The sequence below is a fragment of the Alosa pseudoharengus genome, unplaced genomic scaffold, assembly GCF_046254945.1.
Source record: "Alosa pseudoharengus isolate Yale_2024_CS ecotype anadromous, Long Island Sound unplaced genomic scaffold, YU_APseudo_1.1 YU_APseudo_1.1_scf_7, whole genome shotgun sequence".
NCBI lineage: Eukaryota > Metazoa > Chordata > Actinopteri > Clupeiformes > Clupeidae > Alosa > Alosa pseudoharengus.
In genome coordinates, this window is record NW_027468859.1 from 7,812,150 (window position 1) to 7,824,391 (window position 12,242).

The window sequence follows — 12,242 nt, forward strand, 5'->3', positions numbered from 1 at the left end:
GAGACTTATAAAACTTTTATAAAAGAAATATATAAATGTGTTATTGAAACAAGGAAAAAACACCATAAATGTAGTATATTCATAGCGATTTGTGTCATTTGACAGAATTTAGTAAACGGGCGCACAATTTTGTAAAATGTTGCACGATTTAGTAAAACAATACATCATACATAATAATTTTTTGATAAACGTCTTGCAACACACACACACACACACACACACACACCACATAGCTTATATCAATGCCATATTCCAAAGCCATTGCCTTCCAATGTGCAGCTCATTGAGGTGGTGTTGCTTTGGCCTGAGCTCAGCTGTGTGGACCAAACCTCCCGCAGGCCATAGAGGGGATGGGTCCTCAGGTTCCTCTGGGCACTGAGAGGTGGACAGGACCAGATGTGGCTTCCACACAGCTGCCCGAACAAAAAGAAATTAGAAAAACAAAAACAGAATGACCCAAAGAGAGAGGGAGAGAAGGAGGGAGTGGTCAGCCTCAGAGGAGGAAGCTGTTTTTTTTATTTCTCATCTGAGGACTCCTCGGATGTTTTCCCGTGATTGCATTAGTTGCCTCTTAACACATTTCTCCACTCAGACGGCTCTGATCACATGCCCACACAGGAACATCACTGCATTAGCCTTGCAAATGAATCTACTCAACACAGGACTCTCCTTACAGTACAAGGGGTTTGGAGATACTTGGAGATTTGATTTGTTTGTCATTGACTGGACACAGAGTGGGACAAAGGAACTCCATCCTAAAAGAGGGATAGAGTTGGGTGGGGCTGGGTGGGGTTTGTGGGGTAAATGAAACATGAAAGGTCAATAGGGCGATTCAGAGAGATGCAAGCTGAAAGAGGGGAAGTACACAGGAATGTGTGTGTGTGTGTGTGTGTGTGTGTGTGTCTGTGTGTGTGTGTGTGTACATGTGTGTGTGTGTGTGTGTGTGTGTGTGTGTGTGTGTGTGTGTGTGTGTGTGTGTGTGTGTGTGTGTGCATATATGTGTGTGTGTGTGTGTAACACAGGATTTCTTTTTTGGGGGGTTGGGGTGGGTGGTCAGAGAAAGGTCAAGTATGGATGAACACTACTCTGGGACTGGGTTATGGCCAACATAGCTTTTCAATTCCGGGGATGGTGGTGGAAGGGCGGGGAGCTGAAAGGTTGGCCAGGGACTCTGGGGAGACCTGGGATGCCAGTGGCATCTGGAAGCAGACAGGCCGATCACCTTGTTTGGGCTGGCACCTGGCCTGTCTGTCTGTCTGTCTGGCTGGGTGTCTGTCTGTCTGACTGGCAGAGATGCCCGTCTTTCATCCTGGAGGAGCCACAACAGGGTGGAGAAGCAGCTGCTGCCACATGGGTGTTCCCCCCAGAGCCATGGGCCTGTAAAGGAAGAAGAGACAGAGAGGGTGGGGAAAAGAGAGAGAGAGAGAGAGGAGGGAGAGGGGGGTTGGGAGAGGGAGAGAGATGGAGAGAGAGAGGGTGGGGAGGAGGGACGGGAGAGATTAGAAGATGTAGAGGGAGGGGAGAAAGAGATAGAACAGAGGAAGAGAGATAATGAGACAAATACATGTAATAGGGAGAGAGAGAGAGTGAAATGGAAATGAAGTGAGAGTGGAAGGGAGGGAGGGAGGGAGGGAGGGAGGGAGTGAGGGTGAAACAAAGTAGAGAAAGAGAGATAGAGTGAGGGAACTATTGATGTAAACAAAAATAAGGAAGGAGAGGAAACCAAAGACAGGGATTAGAAAAAAAGCGATAAGGAGAGAGTGAGTGAGGGAGAGAAAGAGATAGAAGAGAGAAGGCAAGATTCGTCCCATCCTCCCCTGACAGGATCACCCACCCCATCCTCACCCCCAGGATGTCCTCGTCAACCCTGAAAGTGATCCCTCTCTCCCCGCCCCAGCACCTCTCTGTCCTCTCTCTCCCAGCATCCTCCACTCTCTCTCTCACTGCCCATCGATTTGTTGTTGTCTCTGCTCTTTGTGCTGTGTTGTTCTTTATGTGGGGGGATACATGGACATACATTTCCACACACAACAGTTGGTAGCAGCCTCCACAAATGAGTTTTGTGCTCTCACCTATCAGCTGTCTCACATTCCTCATCGTCGTCGCACCTAAAGATGTTTGTCTAAAGGCCCAATGCCTTGTGAATGCCTTGATGATATGAAAGTGTAAGTAAGCCATTGCTATAAAACCTGTGATAATGAAACGGAAGCTGTAGAAAAGAACAACTCAAACATGCACTTCCCTTCTTCCGTTCTGCTACCTCTCTCTCCTACTACTTCTACTACTCTCTCCTTCAACTACACTTTGACTTCCGAGAATAAATAAAGGTTGAATGAATAAATGAATGAAGGAATGATTCACACTCAAACATCTGCACTCTCATCCCCTGGTAATGGTTTTGATTGATGTCATTCCTACCCAAGGTCTCCTCTGCAATGTAGCTTGTATGTTGTTCTTTATTGTTGTAAGTCGCGTTGGATAAAAGCGTCTGCTAAATGGATACATGTAACGCAGGATGCGGGAGTATGTGAGCAGTGAGGAGCCATATGGGTTTGCTGCTCACTGAGGCTTCCCATCGTGGTCAGCTCACCCCAGCCATCCCCACCCATCCTGATCTGGAAACAGACACACTGCAGCAGGTCAAACAGTGTCCAGCAACCATACTGATCTTACAGGGACACAATATACTCAAGGTCATGGGGGACACACTCACACACAGGGGTTATCCCAGGGCGTAACGGTCTGTAAATGTCGGCATCTGGCTGGCCTGCTTGGCTGGGGCTATCACCTCCATCGGAGCTGGACGACTGGTGACCACACTCCCCTATGGTGTCCTCAGGGTAGCCACAGGGTCTGTTGGTCCTGCCACTGCTCGCGAGGCTTCCAGCAGTCCGAGGGTGATGGATGGCTCTGAAGGTGTTTGGCAGTCAGAGTGTGGTGGAAAGATAGACGGAGAGAAAGAGAGAGAGAATGTGTGTGTGAGAGAGAGAGAGAGAGAGAGAGAAAGAAAAGGAATGTGTGTGTGTGTGTGTGTGTGTGTGTGTGTGTGTGCTCGCGCGCGCGGCGTGTGTGTGTTTGTGAGAGATTGAGAAAGTGTTTGTGTGTGTGTGTGTGTGTGTGTGTGTTTGTGTGTGTCTGTCTGTGTGTGTGTGTGTGTGTGTGTGTGTGTGTGTGTGTGTGTGTGTGTGTGTGTGTGTGTGTGTGTGTGTGCACGCGCGTGCGGCGTGTGTGTGTTTGTGAGAGATGGAGAAAGTGTTTGTGTGTGTGTGTGTGTGTGTGTGTGTGTGTGTGCGCGCGCGTGTGTGTGTTTGTGAGAGATTGAGAAAGTGTTTGTGTTTGTGTGTGTGTGTGTGTGTGTATCTGTCTGTGGGTGTGTGTAGGGTGTGGGTGAGAGAGAGCAGGGTGGCAGACTGCCATGGTGCTCATTATCTCCTGAGCAGCAGCTCAGAACAGCATTGATCGCAGACCTGCAAGTGAGTGTGGAAAGAGAGAGAGGGAGGGAGAGACAGACAGAGAGAGAGAGAGAGGGAGGTAGAGAGAGAGAGAGAGAGAGAGGGGGGAGACAAACAGAGAGAGAGAGAGAGAGAGAGGGGAGACAGAAAGAGACAGAAGGCTGGCTGGCCGACACATTTCAACACTGCTAATCAGCCCCTGTTCTGGCTCACTGTAGCAGAGCCAGTGACGGGGGAAAGTCAATATCATAATTAGGTACGTGTAGGTCAGACGCCATCACTCTCTACACTCTCCAACACATCTACAAGTTACGCCAGCGCTGTTGTCAAGACAGATGCTTGGTCAATGACATCTATCAAGGCCATACGTACTGCATACACTCATGCATTAGTGAAGCATAACGTATATGAGTCCAAAAGCATTAAGTATATAGATTGTACCCTTATTGCAATGTCACAACACAATGTCACTAACAAAGTATTCATTACTGAGTTGGGGGGCGAAATCTGGGTGTGATGTGATGGGATGGAATTGTATTGGAAAGGCTACATTTGGGGTCGGGTGGGGGGGTGGGGCACTGTAATCATTTGTGAGGCAACTAACCCCAACAGTATAAAAGAGGCCACATATATTGCAGGGGGGATTTGATCACTACCAAACACCGGGACAATATAATCTGTATGTAATGGTATAAGCAAGGCAACATTTATTGGTTATGGAGTGTTATGGCCTCGGTCACTCTTAAATGTGTTAGTTGTGTGTGGTGGTTCAAGGTACCGTCAGCAATTCTAAGCAATTTCAAACCCATACCACTAAGGGAAGCTTAGGACACCATGGAGCGTTGATTGCAAGTTATTACTATCGTTTTGTATGTTTTTTTCTTTTTACATTGAAATCGAAGCCATATGCGACTATACCAAGGGTTCGATGTAATTAAATCGATGTATCAGACTCTGATCTAAGCAAACAAGTATTGGGATGACCACACAGCCAGATAAAGTCATGTGCGCTTTAAGAGCCTGGTAAGAGAGTTGGAGAAAACAGGTCTCATACAAAAAACCTCTCCATTCCGTGAGTACACTGGAAACGGAACTGGAAACAAACAAGGTGGAGCAATCCTGCCCCACAAACATAAAAAAACTGTTCCAGCCAATCACCAGAAAAGGGGGGCGGGAGTTTGGGGACATTGAAGGGAGAGTTTGGGGAGGGGATTGGTAATGGGGATTGTGCCCCATCAGGGTGTGGATCAGAGCAAACAATCGATTTCCAGCCTCTCTTCTCACCTGTCAGCCCACACAGAGAGAGGGGGAGATAGGGAGAGAGAGAGAGAGAGAGAGAGAGGGAGGGAGGGAGAAAGAGAAAGCGTCAGCTTGGGGGGTCAGAGAGGTCTCAGGACCTGTGGGATTCACATTAGGAGTCCAATACAATCAATGTGGGTCTAAAGATAAACCCCCTGCTAGGAGTAGAAAGAGGAAGAGGCTAAATGTGTGTGTGCGTGTTTGTCAACTAGTCAATTTTGTGTGTGTGGAGTGTGCATGTTTGTCGTCTTAAGTATGCATGTGTGTCTGAGTGTGTGTGTACGCGTGTGTGTCGAAGTGTGTGTGCACTGTAGTGCTCTGGTGTCTCTCACGCCAGTGTGGCGCCCCATGACCCTGTGCCAGTGCTCCAACAGGGCACTAAAAGCCTACCGTTGGCACCGTACGTGGGGGAGGGCACTAAAAGCCTACCGTTGGCACCGTACGTGGGGGAGGGCCCAGATCGTTTATGAGCCACCTGCCCTCTCCCATTCTATGACAAAGTGTGTGTGTGTGTGTGTGTGTGTGTGTGCATGCAAGATAGAGAGACAGAAAGAGAATGTGTGAATGTCTTTGTGTATGCCACTGTGTGTATTTGTGCCTGTGTGTTTGAATCTGTGTGTGTGTGTGGGGGGGGGGGGACTGTGTGTAATGTCAGTGTATTTATGTGTGTGTTTAAATGTGAGTGATTGGGTATGTGTGTGTGTGTGTGTGTGTAAACTTATGCATCTGTGTGTGTGTGTGTGTGTGTGTGTGTGTGTGTGTATGGTATTGAGTGTCAGCCCTGTATGAGAGCAGAGGGTGAGGAATGTTCTGCTGCATCTGTAGCAGTGCAGTGGACGAGAAGGACACTTAGACTAGCGAAGTCCCTATCCCACAGTGCTCCTGCAGCCCAACCTGTTAAGGACACTGCAACTCTCCAACCTGTAAAGGACACTGCAACTCTCCAACCTGTAAAGGACACAGACCATTTCATCTGCAGAGCTGCGCTGTACTGTGCGTGCCTTTGCATGTAATGCAAAATGGGTCACAGCAGTGGAACTGTCGAACTAATCTGCAAGAGATATCTGGGCTGGATCTTTCTCACAGTGACCTCTATGACACAAGCTAGGTCAGACTAGCGTTTCAGCAATCACTAACCCCTACAAAACACCCTACTCCACGCATGCACACACACACACACACACACACACACACACACTCTCAATCTGTAAATGTGGATGTGGTGATCCAGAACTCCAATTTGCGTTGAAAAATTGGGGTTTTCAGTGGAGTTCATTCTTCATTTTGTCGACACATTCTCTCTACCGACAAATTACTTCTCCACGTAATTCCTCTAACCATGGGCAGATTCACTTCAATAGAGCACCAGTCATGTTTCAAGTCTCCTGGTTGATTTTTGTCACAGAAAGTCATTCATCATCATTATAGACTTTTGCCTCCATCAAATACCAGACGTGTCACTGCCAGTAACAGAGAGTATCATGATCAAAATAAAGCTATAAAAATGTACCATTAAAATGAGTTGTAGCTAATCTACTGATCACACACATATGGTAATAAACGGTCATAAAGGGCCGTGCAATTTTTGAAAACTGTGCTGCGTGAGACTAAAAGACTGAAAACCGGTATAAAACATAATCTCTTGGTGATTTATTGTAATCTCACAATGAAACAAATGAGGAAAAATCCAACCTTGAAGGGAAGCAAATTTATTTTGAGAAAAAGGAAAATCTCATAAAGAAATAAATATTTTTAACAAAAACACGTCGCTCACAATTATTTTCATTATGAGATTACAATAAATCACCAACAGAATGTTTTTTATACCGGTTTTTAGTCAACTTTAGCAGAGGTGCCAATAATTCTGGTGGGTGCTATAACTAGTAGAATGTCCAGACAGACAGTGCAATGACTCTAGGCAGTGACAATATCTTTCCACCTGCAAGGAGGGACAAAACATCAGCCAACGTCCAAACAACACAACACACACCAATAAAGGCCTACGCACACAGCTGGCGACGCGACAGCGATTTATGGCAGGCGAACGGCAAAATGGAATAGAATCTATTGAAGTGAACGGTGCAACGCACACAGCAAGTGGAACGACAAGGCAACCGTTGCCGTCGCTCGACCCTTTTCTAGTTTTCAGAGCGATTTTGACACGTCATAATAGAAAACAGCTGTCTGGCCACTGAATCGATGGGTGATCGCGTCACCAGCAGTGTGTGTAGTAAAGCGATTACAGAATTCCACCTTCGCATTTGACTGTCGCATCGCCCACCGTGTGCGGTGGGCTTAAAAGTGTTAAATTGTAGCCATATTTCTAGTCGTTTGAAGCCATCTGTTGGCTTTGTGCACATTTTTGCACATTTTGAGCAGGCAGGTAAAGACTTTTATTTGCTGTTAATGACTATCATTACTTCATGGGACGTTCACACCAAGAATGATAACTATAATGATATTTTGACATTTTTGCACAGCCTAATGCTTTAATAAAAAATATCGATATTTGGCAGCAGTGGCGATACAATATATTGCGCAAGTGGCAATACGATATATCATATTTCAATATAGAAACTACAGCCCTAATCTGTATCATGAGAGTGACAAGAAAATTATGACTATTTTTGGGGTCAGCTATGCCCTGAAGTCTAATGAAGCCTTGATTTTGTAGTAGCAATTAAATCGCCATCTCAGCATGTCAAGCATAATGGAACAGCTGTTCAGACACTTCAAGGTCGGTTCCCCATCTGATAAACGGCTCTCAGAGCTTATGGTATGTGTAGGCCTAGTTATCTGTCAGGACTTAAAAAAAAAAGCTTTTTCACGACTACCTCCCCTCTTTAAGTCATGACTTCAGAAGACGTTAAGAAAGAGGGATAAATACTTTTCTAAATTTCTTGCAATAACTCACTTGTGAGCAATTACTCACTCACTCACCTGTCATGTTCTCTGTCCTTCAGCTAAGGTGTGGCTAGCTTCTGCAAGAAGAGCCATAGGCGTGACTAATGCACTGATTCACATGTTCTAGAACCGATTAGAACCGCTGCTTCAGTGTCATAGTGACTGAGGGGGATAGGGGGGTAAAAAACCTGACTTCCATGAGACACCTTGATAGATTTCCTCTGACATGTTAATGATGGCAGGCAGACCTAGTATTATACATCTTCCCTTTTCTCCGAAAGAGAAACCGACATCTAGACATTGGAGGCAGTGTATAATAGAGTTAAAGGAGGTCTGTCGTGAACAGATCTAAGTAGATTAATGTTCTAACAAGTCTGTCTGAACACCGCCATGAGGCGTCTCGTTATTAGGGGACAGAAGACAATCCGTCTGTCGTACACGTTTTTTTAAATACCCTTGCTTCGTTTCATGCGAGGCAGTTGTAGTGAAGATGAGCCATCTGTAACGTAATAACAATTCTCTGAAGCAGAGCCAGGCTTTGTGACAAACACGTCAGATAGAGACACACACACTAATGCCCACTCGGTTGCTGGGTAGCTGAATGTGTGTTTTGAGCGCCCCCCCCCCCCTTCTTTTCTCTCTTTTAAAACAGAGGGCCTGAGGAAATGTGGAAATTCTGCTGCTTTTCCCAAATTCTCTCAGCCTCACATGCCACAAATCAATGTGAACCTAAACTATTTTTTCCCAACCTGACTCACTCTCTCTCTCTCTCTCTCTCTCTCTCTCTCTCTCTCTTGCTGTGTACCACCACAGTCATTGTTTTGGCCAGTCCTCTGGCTATCAAAGGGCCCTGAGACTCTGTTTTGTCAGTGTTCAAGTTCCCCTCGTTCTGTTTGAATTGGGAGCACGTCTCTCCCCCTCTTTTTTTAGTCCCCGTGGGTCTCCCATGACGGATTAGAGAACGCCTCGGAGTGTACCGCTGCGACTGGGGAAACAATGACATTTCCACTGTAGGAACTCAGGGTTCCTGTCGATAAGAAACAAGCCGCCCCGAGCCAAGCGTTGTTTATGCACGTTTTGTTTCGACGGGAGCGAAAACAACGAGCTAACAGTTTAGAGAGGACAAGTGGTTGTTGTGGGGGTGAGGGGTGTGTGTATAAATAGTCCCGGGCCGTGGATAAGCATCAAAGGAAGGCAAATTCCTGCACAGTGTGAACGGGTCCCGAGTCGCAGCCGTGCTATTTGAGAGTCGATCAAACCAATCGGGAATGGGCACTATGTTAATCTTCATTGTCAGCCTCGTGAACACGAATGAGGTCATGTTAAATTAGCATCATCTGGGCCTTGAGTTGCTAATGGTCCTCCACCTGTCTGCCTGCACACTTATATTTCACAACAGCTGTAAGAGGGAGGTCTCTACACACTGATTTCTTTACAACCAACCAAGAAGCCTGTCATATGCCGCGTTCCAGACACAATTCAGGTCACGACTCACGACTTGGTGTTCCAGGCAAAGTCACGACAAACCCTTATGCGGCTCTGTTTATGTGTGTGTGACATTAAAAACTGTAACTTGGAGTACAACGGTCTGGTACGAGTTCAGGGGTAGTAAGTTACAGGTTTGACTTCCGTTCAAGGGCACTTTCACGGGTAGAAGGTTGTGAAAACACCGGTTACGGGTTACCTGGAATGCACTATAACACACACAGACACAAGCCAGCAGAAATTGTGTTAACAGCACAATTGGATTTCCTGTTGTGGGTTTGTTTGCTAGCGTGTCATTTGTGCCAGAGCTTCGTCTTCTCTTCTTGACCCATGACTTGGCCACATGATACTGTGTGTACCCTGCTGAGTACATAGAGATGAGAAAAAGACAACAGGCAGCATGTTAGCATTAGACAAGACAAGTTAACAGCATTAGATAAGACAAGTTAACAGAGTGTGACAGGTAATGCAGATTATACATTTTAACAAGACAGCTTCAAGATAGCTTCAGTAGGCTATGGGGCTTTCACTTTGGCTATTAAAGGTTTATCAGACTTATTTTACTTCATTTTGGACATAAATGGCTAATATCCTGTATTTTTCTCCTCTTCTGCAAATGTGTCATGCATGCATTGAGTCAGCATGGATTTGTATGGGGATAAACATTTCTTTATCACATCATCAGCCCTACAACCCCACAGAAACATGATATTGATGTCAACACCTGACTAACCACAATGTGCTTCCTGTACATGACTAGAGTTAAAATTAACAGACAAACAACACAAGATGCGGTAGCACTCCATAATAAGGTCCCATAATAAATAGCAAACTAGTAATTACCTAACCCTTTGTTAATATTTGTTAATTGTTACTAAAATATCTATTTGGCACAAGTTAATAGTTTTTTCATCATTAATTAAATATTAGTTGTTTGCATAACATCTGTATGTTAATGTTTTAACAAATCTATTAACTAATATTGTATTAATATTTGTTAATAGTTAACTAAATGTCTTTTTTGGCACTAATTAACAGTTATTTCTTACATAATTTAAATGTTAAATGTTTATTTACAAACTATATGCTAATATAAAAGTTAATGACATATTATTATTTATCTAGCTTTTCTGATTAGCTTTGTGGAGAATTTATGGAATTTATGGTTTATGGCTTTATGTTCTTGTTGGGTGTATAAGGCACCCTACTGCCAGTGGTTTGTTGTGTGAGAGTTTGCGCACCTCTGCTTCCACTTCATCCTTATTGGATACCTTTGTGGTTGGCTGTCTTGTAATTGGTGACCCTGTCTAGTGTTTGAAAGTAGTGTACTCTTTGCCTTTGGAAGTACTTTTTGGTTGCTGCTTGAATTTGGTGAAATTCAGGGGAGGGGGGTAGCCTAGAAATCTAGACGCGCCCCTAGCGGCAGCAAATTACATTTGCTGCCAGGGCTAGTCTAGCAACTCTCCGTTGACTTGTGAGCTCTAGAAATCGAAACTAAATCTGGCATTGAAATTGTGTATAGAGTCGTTTGTTGGGCTTAACATAATGATTGATGGCAGAGTTGCAACGGTTTGGCTTGAATTCCCTGCTACTTGAAAACAAATATCCTATTGCGTCCTATTGCGTGCAGAGGGAATTTGAAACACAACTGATTATCCCGACCCTCGGACTGAGCACTGCGAACGGTGAGTGCCCAGACCCTACATTATAATGTGGGTCTGGCTCGCCAGGCTAGGAGGGGGGTGTAACAGAGTTAGAAATGTAGTTTAGTGTTTGTATGTGATTTTCGCCGTAATTAAGCAGCTTTGTTGAGATTGGTGTTTTGGAGCCCCGTTTGGAGAAACGGTATACTGCAGCTCTGCTGCGTTTTGTCCTTATATTGTTGCCATAGCCGATCAGAAGCGGTATGCTTTGCATTGGGTAAGTTGACTGTATAAAGCACCCCCCACTTTGTTTTAATTTTGTAACTGTAAAATGTTGTTTAAGTTGAAAACTTCGATATACCACCTGTATTATATTACTTTACATGTATTTTTAGTGTGGCAAGTGGTAGGTTAGCTCTATTTATGAAATGTCGACTATGCCATCTGAGGCCCTGCCCCTCAGAATATTTAATCAATTGGACTAACTTGGTACATGAAGCCCAACCAGGCAACACAGGTTCGTGGTCACAGAAAACCAGAGGCGTGGTTCCAAAAATACTCTGTCTTTATTAACAAATATTAAAAACATATAGGGAGCGAGTTCTCTCCAGACAGTCAGACTTTTTGCCACTAAGGCACTGACACAAACGGCCTACAAGGCCTGGACACACATGACACACACACACACACACATACATACACCAGAATGAGCTCATCAGAGTACTGGCTGAGGAGGGGTGGGAGGAGCCAGGAACAGGGCTGGAGAGCATATCAGGGAGAGGGTCTACAGACACACCACACGTGAATATCAATAGCAAATACTCAAAATGCACCACAGCAGGAAAAGTGAAGGGACGCCACCAGCTCGAGATAGTCCGCCACCCGTTGGCCTGCAGCTCCTGTCCAGCACAAGAGGAGAATCAAAGGAGCCAATACTCCTAATATGCACAATGCACAGTACCGTAAAACTTCAAATAATCGCCGAGTCCCTAAGAGACGCCTGTCTCTTTTAAACGCCTGGCGTGGCTACAGGTTTGGGTTAAAGGCCGGTCTCCAGTAGAGGCCTGGTCTGTTTTTTTGTTTCGGGTTGTATTTAATCTTTTAAAACCCGTCAGATCATCTGTTTAAAGATTCCCAATGACACGAAACCGTTACAGAAAGGAGGTTACAGCAGTGTGAATTAGATGTTGCACGTCGTTACAAGCCGTTGCAAAGCATTCACATGTCTGGTCACAGTTGCAAGGTTTTAGAATGTTGCATCAAGTTGCTGCTCATCTCGTTGCGAATCTTGGGTGTGATTTGGGCTTAAGTATGGTGCAGACTGCGCACGTTATGATTAGATGGCATTAAAAGACTGCGTTGGGGAAAAGCTAGAGTTCCAAACTGTATAACTTTTTTTTCCAATATGAACTATATGCCTATATTTACGACTTCGTCATCGTTCAATTCATCCCTTGTG